This window comes from Simochromis diagramma, unplaced genomic scaffold, assembly GCF_900408965.1.
Source record: "Simochromis diagramma unplaced genomic scaffold, fSimDia1.1 OVJJ01000685.1, whole genome shotgun sequence".
Classification (NCBI taxonomy): Eukaryota; Metazoa; Chordata; class Actinopteri; order Cichliformes; family Cichlidae; genus Simochromis; species Simochromis diagramma.
In genome coordinates, this window is record NW_024387477.1 from 17,580,528 (window position 1) to 17,596,261 (window position 15,734).

General features: G+C 39.6%; 1 protein-coding gene across 13 annotated transcripts in view; it reads right to left on the bottom strand.

The window, feature by feature from the left end:
• enox2 (ecto-NOX disulfide-thiol exchanger 2) overlaps positions 1-15,734 on the bottom strand; it is a 179,420-nt gene that overhangs the window by 72,514 nt on the left and 91,172 nt on the right. The window contains exon 1 of one of the 13 annotated variants that reach the window (XM_040016343.1): positions 6,422-7,623. The exons of the other annotated variants lie outside the window; for them this stretch is intronic. The gene's annotated coding sequence lies outside the window, so the exon portion shown is untranslated. Of the gene's footprint in view, positions 1-6,421; positions 7,624-15,734 lie in introns of those variants that run through there. 13 annotated transcript variants of the gene reach the window in all.

Sequence of the window (15,734 nt, forward strand, 5' to 3'; positions counted from 1 at the left end):
CAGAATGCAAAGCAAGAACCACTAAATCCAAGCAACATGTTCTGCATGTCACCAGACTCCACGGATTTCCTTTGAAAGCGACAGAAAGGGTCCAGGCAGTTTAGAGCTCTTGGAGTAGCTGAGAAACAGGATGTTGTTCCGGTTGACCACACTCAGCGACACTGTGGCCTGGTTTGTGTCGGTTTTTCTTTTGTTTTTCCTGAGAGTCTGTGTTTGGGTGTCCAGTGGCTTAAAAGCCAAACACTTCTGGTAAGAATCATCAGGGTGACAGAGATGAATGTGACACATACTGTAAGGTACCAATGAGAGCAGTCACAGATCATGTACTCCTTAAACAGCGCCTCTGGTCAGACCAGAAATGCGCCACCCTGACTCTGTAACGGCGCTCTCTCTCTTCTTTTTATTTATTCTTATTTTTTTACTCTTTGGTAAGCATGCACTGAAAGTACCAATACTTTTAATCAGATTTTAGATCAGCTTTTTCTGACGTGATGATAGCTGGGACAGGCTTCGATGACCTAAGTGAATAAGCGGTAAAGAAAACAGATGAATGAATGGTAACAATTAAAAACTATTACAATGTTTGCTTGGCTGATTACAATGGGGAAATAAGTGAGACCTTCTGTGAGACGTAATTGGGGGGAAAGTCCTGGAGCGTTTTCACGACAGCTTAGTACAAAGCGTACGTGTCGTTATATATTAAAAATGGTGTTTAACTTTCCTGTGACCTAATCTACTTCTACTTCACATTACTCTGCTCAAGCAGAAATGTCAATGCATTTAATGTATATATTATTATGGACATTGATGAAATAAGACACCCAGATTCATGTACATTTTAAATGAACTCTCTCATTCATTAATAATCGTGTCAAAATGTTACTTATGAGCAATTTGTATAACTTCGATCTCTCCTGCAGAGACTGTATGTTCACCTGAAAACAATCACGTACATGGAGAAACAACAGTAGTTGAGCTTCATCTAAACTCAACATCAAAGGTAAGTCCATAAGGTAAGACAGCTGAAATAAAACACGACTTTAAACAAAAGCTGAATAATGCAACAGAGCTTTAATTTATACCACAGAGAAAACATTAAACACTACAGCTTCTTACTGTCTCGCACTGGTTCACAGACACACCAAAGGAGAACAGACCCATTAATGAGTTTTCTCTGCAGAGTAATGCAGGAGCTTAGAATAGGTAGCTAAGCATCACTCTCATTACTACATCCTTAAAATGAGGAGTCGACATTTATGAATTTGTTTCTGACTTCATCTAGGTTCTAACAGGTCCTAAAGTTGGTAAGTATTAAACACTTACGTGCTCTGAGAAGAGCTCTGAAATTGAATTCAACTTTTCAGTTAAAATTTCTGAAGTTTAAATTTTAAGTGCATGACTTAACATTAAATATTTGTATTGATGGCCTCTGGTTCAGAAAAGGTAGGCCTTGGCTCTCCACTCTTAAATTAAAATGACATCTGAACATTGCCAAGTCAACAATCTACTCTTGTAAAGGGAGGCTAACCCGGTCTCTGACACCCCCAGCTCTCTCTGTTTGCCACGGCCAACTAACTGAAACAAAAAAAAAAAAGTAGGTGCCACTAATCGGCATGTGAAAATATTCATGTTAAAATGCAATCATGCAGACCAACTGTCAGAATTTAAATAGTTCAAAGGAAATGTGTCAAATGTCTTTCACATACTGCATATCTGTATTTTGAAATTCTACAACTTCAAGAAACGCTAACGTTAATTAAAAAAAGAAAACGTCATCTTGGTGGTTTCTGCCTTGGCTTAGTCCCCTATAATATGTATGAAATTGTCTCTAATGACTAAACCATGATGCCAAATCAAAAGAAAGCAAAAACCAAGGATCAGTGAAAAATGCTGCCAACTGAGGATGGATCAGATGGCAACTTGGACAAGGGGGGAAGAAAAAAAATGGAAAGCCTCCAGTTTTAGGGGAAAAACAATGCATAAAATCCCAATTGTACTGCAGCCTGTAGTTCAAAGCTGGTTACATCTGATGAGAAACTGAACAGCTGTGCAGTATAATTGATCCCACATGTGATGTCAAGCACACAGTCTAAGGCAAAAAACCCCAAAAACATCTCTCTGTGCTCAGTTATTGGAGGTTAGTGCTTCTGCAGACAACAGGCAGTAGTAAGCCTGGCATTCCTGGATGTACTATGAAACCTATTGACGTGCAACTTGATAACCCTCTTGGTGATTAAATTAAAAATCTGAACCTCCTTCCGCTACTCACTGCACAAGAAGAGTAGTGGAAGATATTACTTTGAAAATTAAATTGTTAAAACAGAGCTACAATCAATACAATGGCCTCTATCATGGCCTCCTGAGACCTTCCTTTCAGAATGCAAACACTTTCGCCTCTTTGTATTTGCCATTCAGTGCCCTTTAACACTCTTGTAAACATCATCTCAACACAGAAGAGGGTTAAACAGAAAGAACATACTTGATACTGGTGTTTACTGCCCTTCAAATAAAGCTTTCCCCTCTCACCCCGATTTATCTTTACTGCACAGACACACAATTAGCTATGGATCTTATTTATTGTTCTGAAACACAAGCTTAAAGGTTCCCCCACCCCTCCCTTCTTTAAGGTAAACTGTAGCATGACAGCAGAGGAAAACCTAAAACAAAGGTAGTGTCAAGAGAAATCTGCAGCCTTTTTTCCACCCTCAGGTTTCACAGGCAGAAATCTCAAGAGTGACCAAGTGTGAAGTTCAGAGGGCCTTATTAATCTCCTCAGTTCTGTCAGTGCTCATGTCTTTCATCATCCCAAGAGGATAAGCAGGAGAAAAGGATACCCTAAGTAAAGATTTATGAGTATTTATATAGAGCAGATATACAGTATATAATAATAAATTTGAAAAGCTTAAAGAAAATTTGATAACATGGCAGGCAGCCAGAGGTAGACCTCGATCAGAGGATGTGAGTTAGGGAAGAGATTATGCTATAGATGAAACATAAAAACCAAACCTATAAAACATGTCTTCTCACGGTAGTACAGTTTTAATAGGTGAATATTAAAACATAACACACTGTGATGCATTAAGTGAATGCGGTGACCGCTATCCAATCAAAGCTTCGGGACTGATACTTTGCAGTCAGCCTGTGCCCAATTTGAAGCCTTTAGTTCATTGTTTAAAAAAGTAGTCATTATGCAGCCAAACCCTCGGTTAGTACAAGAGACATGAATTGAATGTAGTTATTGATGCCTGAAGGACAGCTTGACAACTCTGAGAAAGAAAAACAAGTTGAAGCGCTTCATATAATCCCTTTTCTTTCTTCTTTGAAGTTTAAACTGTCAGAACTAGAGACCAGGGCCTGAGACAAAAAACAAAAAAAAAGTTGTATGACTGTCATTCTTTGTTGCGGTAACAGTGCTTTAGGTCCCCATTGCTTGTTATGCCGTTCTTGGAAAGAAAACGCGTTTGATGGTCGTGGTTAATCAACAGCTGGAACAGTCCTGAAGCAAACTGTAAAACAATTACAAGCCTCTGACAGACAGTGTGTCTCCATCAGCTCAGCCTAAAGATAAAGTGAATGTCCACTGAGTTACTGAGGAAGAGTCAGTTTTATATCGTTTCATTGGCATTTGTAAAATCTTTATAATTACATAAAGTCACTAAGAAAAAATTGTTCAGGCACAATTATTTCATAACTTGTTGACAGCGAAGGCTTTTAACAACTACAAGTATTTGTATGATCGTTTTCATTCAAACCAAACCATGTGATCACCAGTCTACTTACACGAATTTAAATTTGCTGGCAAATAATTTGTTGTCAGTGGTTACCATGGCAATTATAGCTCGCACTCAGTCACTTACTCATTAGTGTAACTCAGGTGATTCTAAGTGTGACTATTATTGGCCACATGGACAGCTTGTTATTCTGGCTCCATATAAAGAAACACCAATAGCAATAAACTGAAACCGATAGTCAATAGAGAGCTGTGTGTAAGGAGATATCAGAGAGGCAGGGAAGGGCATTCAACACTGTTCTTGTTAAATTTTGTTAAATGGAAACGCTAAACTTTATTGAGTCACATTTGGTCGTTGACCTGAAATCTTCAATCAGAATTTAAAAAATTTGCCCTTTTAAAAAAATGTTTCCTTTAGGAGAAAATATAAGAAAAAAGTGCCTCATGAAACAATTTTTTATGTGTACATTGGCAACAATAAACCTTAAACTCGTGTTTTCTCTGCTGTTGCTAGGTAGAATAGTAGGCAAAGAAAAAGGTGTGAAACAAATCTTTAAGATTGACAGATAACAATTTACTGTGAAGCTGAACTCCAGTGACACTGGACGTCCTGGTACCTGTGAGCAAAAGCATTTGTTTGAGACATCTACAAACAATGACAAACTCTGGGAGCTGTAGCAAGTTTCACATGGAAACTCTGCCTGGCAAAGTCGCTTATGTATATAAAGACAGAAGCATAATTACTTCCTGAAGATCAATCAACAAAAATTATGCCGACTACAAGAAACTATGGCCCGCAGTTCAAGGAAGGCAGAAAGGAAGTAAAGTCAAGAGGAGTGTAGAAACTTTAGTCAGAGTTTTGAAAGCATTAATTACTTGGATTTTGAGGCTAAGGACACAATAGTGCAAAAATGTCTTTATCAGCAGTTCCAGCTCATACCCATGAGACCTCAGGCTACTTCTGCCAGCAAAAACATCTGCTAAATCTATGAGTATAGCCTGAGATATGTCCAAATAGACCAAAATTTCTGCAGAAAGAAAGTGGCCCGGATTTAGCAGAGTCAGCTGCACAAGAATGAGTAAAGACCTGGGATAAGGTGAAAAAAATGTGAATCTTTGTGACATGACTATTCCAGGAACTTGGACAAATTAAGTTTAGCATTGTTAATGACAGCATGGACCTGTAAAGATTCACGGTCCAGCAAATATGTCCATCTGTGTAGACATTTTTGTTCGGATAGCAAACAGAGTGGTTTTCACCCTCTGCAGACATGCACCCGTGCAATCCTCCAAAATCCTAACTGCGCATCAGTGCATGTAGGTGACCTGTACACCTCCCAAATGCTGACCTGTTGACAGGTGGGCCAAATAGGGAAGTGAGTGACAATGGAATTCGCTGGAAACCGAAGAACCGGTACAGAAGATGTACCTTACATCAGATTACTTCCCTTATAAGCTCATTCTTTGGTAACGGTGATTGTATCAAGATCCCCACAAAGGTTCCAGTGTCTATAAAACCAAGTGACCAGAGATTAAAAGCAAATAAAAATCTAGTTTTACACCAGCCCAAAAGGGATATTCATCTTCAGCTGGAACTGATCCAGCAACCTTTTGCTTTTTAAGTAAATGTGTAATCCACTACAATATGGAGCCCCCAAAGTACTGCGACCTTTCCTTAAGATATTTTCACAATTAAAAGTTTTTTAGTTCATTTAATTGAAAAGAGAATATTGTACTCATAAATACACATTGATTAGTGTGTAATTCCATGTTCCAACAAAGTGATGTTCTCACAAACTGAGAACTAATGCATTGAAAATACACAGGAGCAGGCACTGTGGAAGCCCCAGTGTTGCCCTGTCATAATGAATAGGATTTTGCACTTGATTCAGTTGGCTCTGATCTACTGAAATCTAGTTGTGATATTTATACACTGAACCATTAAACATTCTAAATTGTAGTCTTAATTGTAATTCTGGAGTTCTGGTTTTCAATCATTTTTATGCAAAGAGGAGTTTTGATATCACAGCTCCACCAGATCTTTATGCCATACTTGGCTGGTTTAGCAGAGATGCATTCCCTGAAACTGCACCTGCTTCTGAAATCACCAACTGTTCATCAGCACAGAGAAGTAGCGGGGAGATAGTAACTGGATAACTTGGCTACAAATACTGCCCTAATATCTCAGAAAGCAGCACAGTTGTCTGTGGCATGTAGTTCAGGATCTCTTTGAATCTTGTTTGAGCTCTGTTATGTCTGCCGTGGTCTACTTCAAAACATTACAGTTTACACACAATGTCCAAAAAACCTAGATACAGTTAAGGAATTATAAATAGCCAGACAACCTATCCTTGTCCTCATGGAAATGTGCATGAACAACCTGCTACCCCCAACACTTATGACAGATAAGTTTAATATGGATATGATTTCATAAGATAATGGCCTAGCAGCAGACAGAAACAACCCACAAAGCAGTTTGCGCCCATTTAGATTTAAATAGTGCTCAGATGTTATTGTTACACAGAAATACAGCTTTTTCAGAATTACTGCAGCCCTTATCACAGCAATGCCAAGAGCATAGATAAGCACAGGCAGAGACAGATTGTCTTTAAAAAAAAAGGCAGAGAAACTGCATTTTCATTCATATTAAGAAACGAATTGATAAGACGCATTTTTAGGTTCTTTAAGCACCTGCTCCCTGGTCTGCACGATTGCCATAGCCAGCGCCAACCCCAGATTGGAATAGAATCTCTGGAAAACAAGGTTCAGGCCCTGGATTTAGCCCTGTCCGCCTACTGACTGCTGAGTCGTTGTCATCTCCCCGTGCTGCTGACTACTGCAGCAGGTGACAGCATCTTATCAGCAGCTGCCAATTACAACATGGGAATCTTATCAGCAGTAGCCAATTAGAACCAGGGGACTTGCTGTGAGGAAATGTCAACAGCTCAGTGAACTTGCCAGGGCTCTTATCTGGCCACGCCTCTTCATCCAGGCAGCTTTCTTTGAGCTTGTCACTGTAACGACTGCCAGTGCAATGTTGTGACAAGAAGGGCTGGAGGAATAGCAGGGCTTCAAAAGAGCAAGCCTCCCAGAAAGACTCCACACTTCCTGAAAGCTGCAATATTTTAGTAGGCTTCTGACAGATGATGACTGGAAAGCTTCAGGATTCGTTCACCTTTCCCTGGGTGGGTGTCCACGCTGAATACCTAAGCTAAAAGAATATATTAAATATTTTGGAATGTAACTCTGCGCATGGGGTCACAGCTCGGTAAAGTTTGAATGCAGCCAAGGAATAGAATAATCTACCTGACATAATGCCAGGAAAAAAAGTTCTTAAAATTGTAAGGGTAAATTCTCAAATATAAAAAAAACCCAAATACAAAAAAAACAAAAACAATGCTAACCCCCCCCCCCATTAAAGCCTGCATTGAAACCTCAGTCTTTGAACTGTGCAGTAATGTTGCCTTGCTTTTTTTTTTTTCTAAGCAATGACTTTGTGTTTAAATAGCTTTATTAAAATTACTGGACAAAATAGACTAGCATGAGCTCCACATCATTGCCGTTCAGCTTAGCTATGCTCATGTTTTGTGCACATCCCACACCAAAAAGAAGTCTCACATCCTGTGACGAACACAGGTGCTTCTACACCTCTATCAAAAAGTAATTGAAATAAAACTGGGTTGTGGAACACACTGGCTTTAGATCAATTACTGTGTAAGATTAGAAAGACGTAGGGAAGTTCAAGAAACTCCAGTGGGGATCAATGGACGACATGCTTCTGCATTTCTGTTCCACAGCTGAGGAAAAGCTGTAACCAGAAAAGATGTTGCAATTTTTGTATTTCTTACATAAAATGATAAAAACGTCTAGATATCCAACTGGTATTTCAGAAATGTTTTTACACTTTTTAACTTTATAACGTTTCTAACATGTTGTGTGCCGAATTTGCACTGTTTTCAATTAAATATATAATTTCACACATTTTCAAATCATTGCAATCTTTTTTCTAATAGACATTTTTACACAGCATCCAATTTCCTGAAAGCACTTTAAAAGTTTCTTTTTGCATGGTGAATTTGTGGTTTCTTATCATTTCACGCCATGGTTACAATAACTGAGTGTTCCAATTACAACGTTACAAAATAATCTAAATGATTTTTGGACTTTTCATTTTTTTTTAAATATAGCAAAAATGTCAATTGTATTGACTGTAGAAAATGGTTATTCAAAAAAATGATTGAAAGCTATGCAAACTAGCTTTCAATTAAAAAACTAGAGTCACAGCTACGACAGTGCGACTCCAGGAGCCTGTGGAAAGGACTGCGGACTATAACGGACTATAAACGACCAGCTTCTTCAATGATGAATGCAGATGCTTCACTGGCTGATGAGCTGAACACGTTTTATGCTCGCTTCGACGCCGCAGCAATTAAAACAACAAACGGCTGCGTGTGCTCGGAGTGCACCAGTGAAGAAAATGCATTCATCATCACAGAGCATGCCGTGAGGAACACCTTCAGGAGGGTGAACACCAGGAAGGCAGCAGGACCAGATGCAATCCCTGGCCGGGTCCTTAGAGCCTGCGCTGATCAACTAGTACCGGTGTTCACGGAGATCTTCAACCTCTCCCTGGCCCAAGCTGTGGTTCCCACGTGCTTCAAACAATCCATTATTGTCCCTGTTCCAAAGAAACAACAGCCCGCTTGCCACAATGACTACCGTCCAGTAGCACTGACTTCAATTGTGATGAAGTGTTTTGAAAGACTGATGAGAGATCACATCACTTCTTCACTTCCTGCCACTCACTTCAGTTTGTTTACCGGACTAATCGTTCCACAGACGATGCCATATCTCACCTGCTCCACACATCCCTGAGTCACCTGGACACTGGCAGAGGGAATTATGTTAGGATGCTGTTCGTGGACTACAGTTCAGCGTTCAACACAATAATTCCCTCTAAGCTTTTCACCAAGTTGACGGATCTAGGACTCAGCTCATCACTGTGTCAGTGGATCCTCAACTTCCTCACAGACAGACCCCAATCAGTGAGAGTGGGAAAACAAGTCTCCCCCTCCATCTCACTCAGCACTGGAGTGCCTCAGGGCTGTGTTTGAAGCCCCCTGCTGTCCATCTACACCAAGCGGTGCAAGTCCAAAGCTAGGAAGATTATGATGGACCTCTCCCATCCCAACAATGGACTCTTCTCACTGTTGAGGTCTGGGAAGCGCTTCCGCTCCCTTAAGGCCAAAACAGAGAGAATGAGGAGGAGCTTCTTCCTCCAGGCTATTCGGGGCCTGAACCAGGTGTAGGACTGGACTCTCACACACGTCACCACACGCACCACCACCACATTTCCTATAATCCTATAATTCCTATAATTTATAATCCTTATCTTTATAATCTCTTCTGCTATTTGCACATTCTTTACTGTAAATTCCTAAGTTCATTTGTAAATTTTTGTAGTAAACTGTAAATTGTAAATATTGTAAAACTTTTCTGTCATTTAATGGTCGGGCATTGTACAGCTACAAGCATTTCACCCCCATGTCATACTGTGTATGGTTGTGTGTGTGTGACAAATAAAATTTGAATTTGAATTTGAACTACATTATACACCTGATTATTTCAGTATATAATGAAAAATATGTTGCAGGCTGAATTTTTGCTCGCCAATCTCTGTAAAGAAAGATTAAAAAAAAAAGAAGCTATCTTACATGTGTACATGTAAGTGCAATGGCCCCTCTTTTGAATTACTCAAGGACAGATACCCAGGCTGGTACTGATAAACGAAACAAAGGCCAACAGTACATGATCAATACCGAAACAAATTAAAGGACATCGCTTTTTACTATCACTCTAACAGCTGGAGGTATAGACATTTTTCTGTTGTATGTCATCAACTGCATCACTGGTCGTGAAACTTAATGGGAGACACATATTAGTATGGATGAGTTTTTAAGACCATATATAAAAGATTCTAGCAGACAGTGACCTCCACAGAGACGTGAAGCATTCAATAAATCATGGTCTGATGCGTTCTTTAGTAAAGCTCGGTGGATGGAGGTCATTGGCGTTATTTCAATAGATCATCTTTTTTCTAATGGAAGCATGGTTGACTAGAGCCATGAGAGATACCTTCCCTCGCAGAAGCCCATAGCTCATGGCAGACAAAAAACCTGAGCTGCCTTTGTAAACCCCTTTAACTGGCTTGGAATAGCAACAATGCTGCAACAAAGACATTTTCAGCACCATATTGTGGTACGGCATTACTGAACACAATGCCACTGCATACTCACAGCTGATCCCCAATAGAAAGGTTTAAAAGGAAAGCAAGGACAAACCGTGTTTCTGTCTGCAGTGAACCAACTTTTTCTATCAGGTCATGTTTTCATGCATGTATATTTCTTAAAGAACCACTTTTGGATGAGGTTCCAACAAACTCGTCGTGAAGAGAATACAGCTGACGTTTCTTTATCTGAAATCACGTCGTTTTGACCGTGTGCACGCAGTGTCTCCACATCTCCTTCAGCCACTTGAAACTCTACTTTTTAGTTAGACAAACGGAAACGTTCTAATAATCAAGTCTCATTGCACCTGCAGGAAACTGTCAACAGAGAAAAAGATGAAGGAAGGAAGGTATGATGTGTGAGTGGACACACTTGGCAAATGTAAAAAGGGGAGCTTCCCTTCCAGTGGCTTTGACTCAAAACGCTTTTCCGGTCGATGCCATTACAACATAGTTTGGGATTTAACAACACTAATCATCTGGCATGCTGACTTTAGATTAAACCTATTAACTCCCTACCTGAGGGGGAAGTCAGGCCAAGGAAGAGAACGTCAAAAGAGTGTTAATAAAGCCAATGCCGCGTTGATACAATCATCATCATGCTGCAATAACCCTACATCTTCCAGAACGCATATGAGAAGTGACACTTCAAAAACAAAGGTTTGATCACAACATGCAATCTGTGAAACTCTAGTCAGACAACAACCATGTTTTTCTCATATAATTGGATTAAGAATATAAATCGGCCACATTTCCAATATGAAAATGAAAGTCTTGTTTAAATATACAGTACAGATTGAGCATGCACAACCTACGCACACAGTACAAAATATATGCAGGTAAAGACAAGCTTATGAACTCCTTAGCATATCATCTAAATCATCCACCCAGAGGATTATCGCCTCCACGTACTAGGAGAGGAATATGGGATGTAGTGAAAGAAGGAAAGGGAAAAGCAGCAGCGAAACCCTGGGCAGAGAAAGTCATTGTTAAGGAAGGGGGTTGCTTATGATAAGGTGTTGAAAGTGCAGAGTATATCTGCCCCTCTTAGATGTCTGGGAGACTTTGTGAGAGAAAGAGAAAAAGAGACACATCCAGAATTTTAGCAGACTTTCTTCTGATCCATCAGGCTTTTCAAACTGCAGACCAAAGGTAGCTGCATGATGTAATCTTGAGCTCGTGTTGCCAGTTGTTGCTAGAGAGCAGCAAGACCGGTGTCTTTTAGAAATTGGAAAAGGTGACGGATAAATGAATAAAGATCACTTCACAAGTAGAAACTGAAATTTACCTTTCAAAAGAGAAAAAGAAGTTCAATAAATTTGCAAATACTTCTGTAATTGCAGCTTTACTCAATTATTACAGGGGCTTGAGTGTTGAGTGAGTGACCAAGAATGCGATTGTATAAATTTCAATTAAATCTACCTCACTAAAGTAGAAACGATTTGATTCTTTCTGAATCTATTGCATGAATCTGTTCTTGGTCTAAACACACGCACCCTCATGTAGACACTTGTTTTCTTTACTTTTTTTTGAAGCACACTGCATATCCCTTGAGAAGAAGGGTAGTATAAAGGCTTTTTTTCTTTGCTTACTTACATGCTGTACGTGTTTCTTCAAAGGAGTCCGAGCACGTGATCAGCCACAGTGCAGCTCTCCCGTGACATTTTTGTTTTTCAGACTTTGCTCAAACGTAACAAAAAAAGAGAAAGACCCTGGACTGTCTGTCAAAAAGTAATCCTGCTTTGGATATCTTCTCTCTGATGTTTTACTATGTTGTCTGCACCTGAAATGTCTTTCAGATAGACTACTTCGCTACTGAAAAGCTCTGACATCAATAACTATTCCTAGGTTGTGCGCACACTGGTACAATCATGCAATAATAACAGATGGGTGGCACTTTATGCGTATCGCTGAACAGGCCTTGTGATGAAGCTGCAAGGATGACGGAGTACACAACTCATGTTCATGAGTACTGAAGAAAACGACTGAATACAAAATAAATTAGCGGTGAACTGATTGTCTTTAGATTTTGAACCAACGTTTAGATAAACACAAAAACAACAAAAGAATCATAAATATGCCGTAAACCTCATGTTTCTTATTATATTCTGCGATCTAGCTGATCTGTTTTTTCCTGCTATACCACAAGCTATGAATCAAATAAATCCGATAATCCAAGATAATTTGATTGTTACTCAACAATAAGCATCTGTGCTCTGTGGAACAGTAACTGAGCAAATGATTCACCGCTGGGAATTTTTGTTTTGGACGAAGATGTTTTATTAGCGCTAGCCTGAAAAGGCCACACTTCAGCTGTAAAGCTTGTGTTTACATCTGTAATGAATATAAAATGCCAATTTGTTTCTGCCAGTCACAAGCAACTTATGAAAACAGCTGATCCAGCTGTTGTGTGAATGGGTGATTGATCTAGTTTCATTGGCTTGGTGACCATCGGTTTGTCGGCCTCTCGTCAACCAAACTGTCAGTCCTTCGCAGTCTAAATTATATTTTTAAAATGCTCTGATATTTGCTAAGATTCAGGTGCAAAGAGGTCCCTTTCTAGCCGAGCAAATGCATAAGATAAATTCGTCACGTTACCTGAATCTCAAATTAGAGAAGCATACACAACCTACATGCTGTTATGAATCTGAGAGTCAGATGACAGCTCACATTTAGTCAAATAAATTAGGCTAATTTATAATTGATTAATTACTCATCTTTCTTTTTTTAGTATTACTTCTGAACCACTCTCTCGAAAAATGGTGGCAGGATGACGAAGAAGAGGCAATAATGTCAGGCAGTAAGAGGCAGCTGGTGTGGCTGAGTTAAACTGGCTTCAGGCTTAGAGGGGAAAAAGACGAAGGAGAGGAGGAATGGGCGCGAGGCGAGGCGAGGCGGGGCATTAATAGAAGAGAAGTGGAGCTGTGGGGCGTCTGTGATGAACATGCTGCTGTGAGCACAATACCGGTTAAAACAGGGAGTTTCATTCACACGGAGGCAACGAGACAACAAGGAAAACTATGACGTGTCCAAACTGTATTTTCCATGTTTGCGCCCCTTCTTGTTTTGCTTAGGTTCCCAAGAAACTCAAGCTCTGAATGTATGAGCCAAACATACCACTTCCTGTATCATGTTCATCTCCGATTATATGGTGAAGGAACACTGTGGTCTGTGTGTTCAACAGTCTTCTGGTACCATTTAAAAGAGTTTAAAAACAACACCAAAGGATTGTGTAAAGCAATTTTGGTTCAGCTGTAATAGAAACAAACCTCATCCACATAGACAGCATAAATAATTCATCTAGTAATCCGACCTTTCTGAGAGAGCCGTTATTCTTTGGTGTTTTAAGCAATCTCAGACATGTAGAGATCTGACAATCGCTGGTGGCTTCATGAAAAACACTCTAGATAAAACCTCTCAATTGCCTTTACATTTGTAATTGAACCATCTGAGCCTTTGAATCTCAGGCCAGCCCTCTCTGTTAGAGAAACATGCACTCAACAGGAGGAAATGGCATCTTCTATTTCAACTAAATTGAGGATGGGGGTTGGAGGGCTGAGATACAGAGGAAGTGCTGGGTAGATTACAGCCCTCTTCTGGAGATGTACAACCCTCTTTTCAAAACGGTCGGGACACTGACGCAAGCAGCTTTGTAATTTAAAGTCTGTATTATGCTAAATGGTAAAACATACTAAATGTTCTAAATCAAAGGGAACGCACAGGCTTTCTGTATTATTATTCCACATGTTCTAAGGTGCCAAGGTGTATGCTTCTTGTTCCAGTGTCCATGAAAGTTCTCCAGTGACCTGGGTTGGAAAAGGGTTAAGAGAATGGATCGGTACGGGATACATGCATGGCAGTTTAGCACCAAGACCATTTTATTTTATGGCCGTCATAGTGTAAATAATTAAAAATATATAATTTGCCATCATCTTGCTAAAATAAGCAATACTTAAGTTGAAAAAGACATCATCTGTATGGCAGCATATTTTCATCCAAAACCTTTATATGTATATATAACGTTAACAGAACCCTGACAGATGTTCAGTTTACACATGTCATGTGCACTAATGCACCCCTATGAATGTCATGGATGCAGGCTTTTGAACTGTGTGCTGAAAACACTCGAGGACAGTTTTCAGCTTCACTTCTAAAATGGTTTCATACTCAGAAAAATGAGCAGTGTTTCTGGATTTTGTTTCATGGGAGTCTTTTCTTTACAAGATGAAGTTCTAATTTGTGGATGTGAACTGTGTTCACCGAATCATTTTCAGGAGAGCATCTGAGCCCACGCAACGATTTCCAACAAAGAAGTTTTTAATGGATGAAGATTATGGCTATTCATTACTGGTAGTCAGCCCTTGCACACATAAGTTGTTTTTTTTTTTTTTCAAAATTCCCCAAATTTCATAATGTTTTAATGTGTAGTCCATATTTTTAATTGCTTATCCAATTCAGGGTCACCGGGGGATGTAGCCTATGTCAGCTGTTATAAGGAGAGAGGCAGGGTACACCCTGGACAGGTCGACAGTCTATCACAGGGCTAACAAAGACAGTGTCAATTATTTGCTCTCAGACTAATTGCTGGCCAATTAAGAATCACCAATTAACCTCATGTGTATATCGCTGGACTCTGGGAGGAAGCCAGAGTATGCAGAAAAACTCACATTTCCAGCAACTCCACTCAGAAAGGCTGCAGCCATGTGGTAGATTCAAAACAAGAATGTTCTTGCAGTAAGGTGGCAGCGCACCATCACAACGCCCTCTTTTATTTACTGTAGATGATGAGGTCTTCACACTGTTTGCAGTCACATGTTAAAAAACACTTCTTAAACTGTGCAGCTGTGTGCCCATGAATTCCTTCTGTGCTGCCTACGAAAGCCCATCCTTACTTGTGACAGACTCTGTCGCTATGAGTATAAAAAATAAAAGAACATCCCAATCACACTGCTGACCTGTTGCAAAATAATTGGTTTTCCAGCGTCTTGATGCCCCTGCCCCTGTTTTAGAAACATGTTGCTGGCATGAAATTCAAGATAAGCATATATTTTTTTAGTGTATTGAGTTTGGGGGAAAATAACTTGCCTGTTAATTGGAGAATCCATTAACCAACTTACTGTTGTAGCTTACGGTCTATAAAAGCATGTATCTTGCTGCAGCTTATTATGCTAATTTATAGTACTTCTCTGCCGAGATCTGAAAATACCTGTTACTGGCCAACGTTTTCTGTCATGGCCTAGATTTTTTTAAATCCTAAAAATAGAGCCAACTGGAGAAGAAGAAGCGTAGTTCTTTCTCAAAATAATGACGAAAATGTTTTGGGTTTATTGTCAAGTGTTGCCAATAAATGCCGTCTATTCCAGCTTTAGGAGAACCAATGCATTTAGCATGTTGGATAAAGCATTATATTGTTTTTATGCAATATTACTCCCAAATCAAATATTCTCTCTGTATCAATTAACTGTTTATCAAAGTTTATACCAAAATGAACACTGAGCATTTTATGGGCTGTAGGTAGCTCACTGCTAAACTCTAAAATTTAAGCCTGCAGGGCATGTGCTGATTAGAAATCAATTTAGAAAAGACTAATTATAAGGATGGGAAAATGCCCCAAAATAAAACTTATTTGGTCATTTCCCCGAGGCTGAGGCATGAAGAAGCAACTAATTGTTCACCTTTCTTGTTACACTGCATGAATTATAACACCGAGAGGACCAT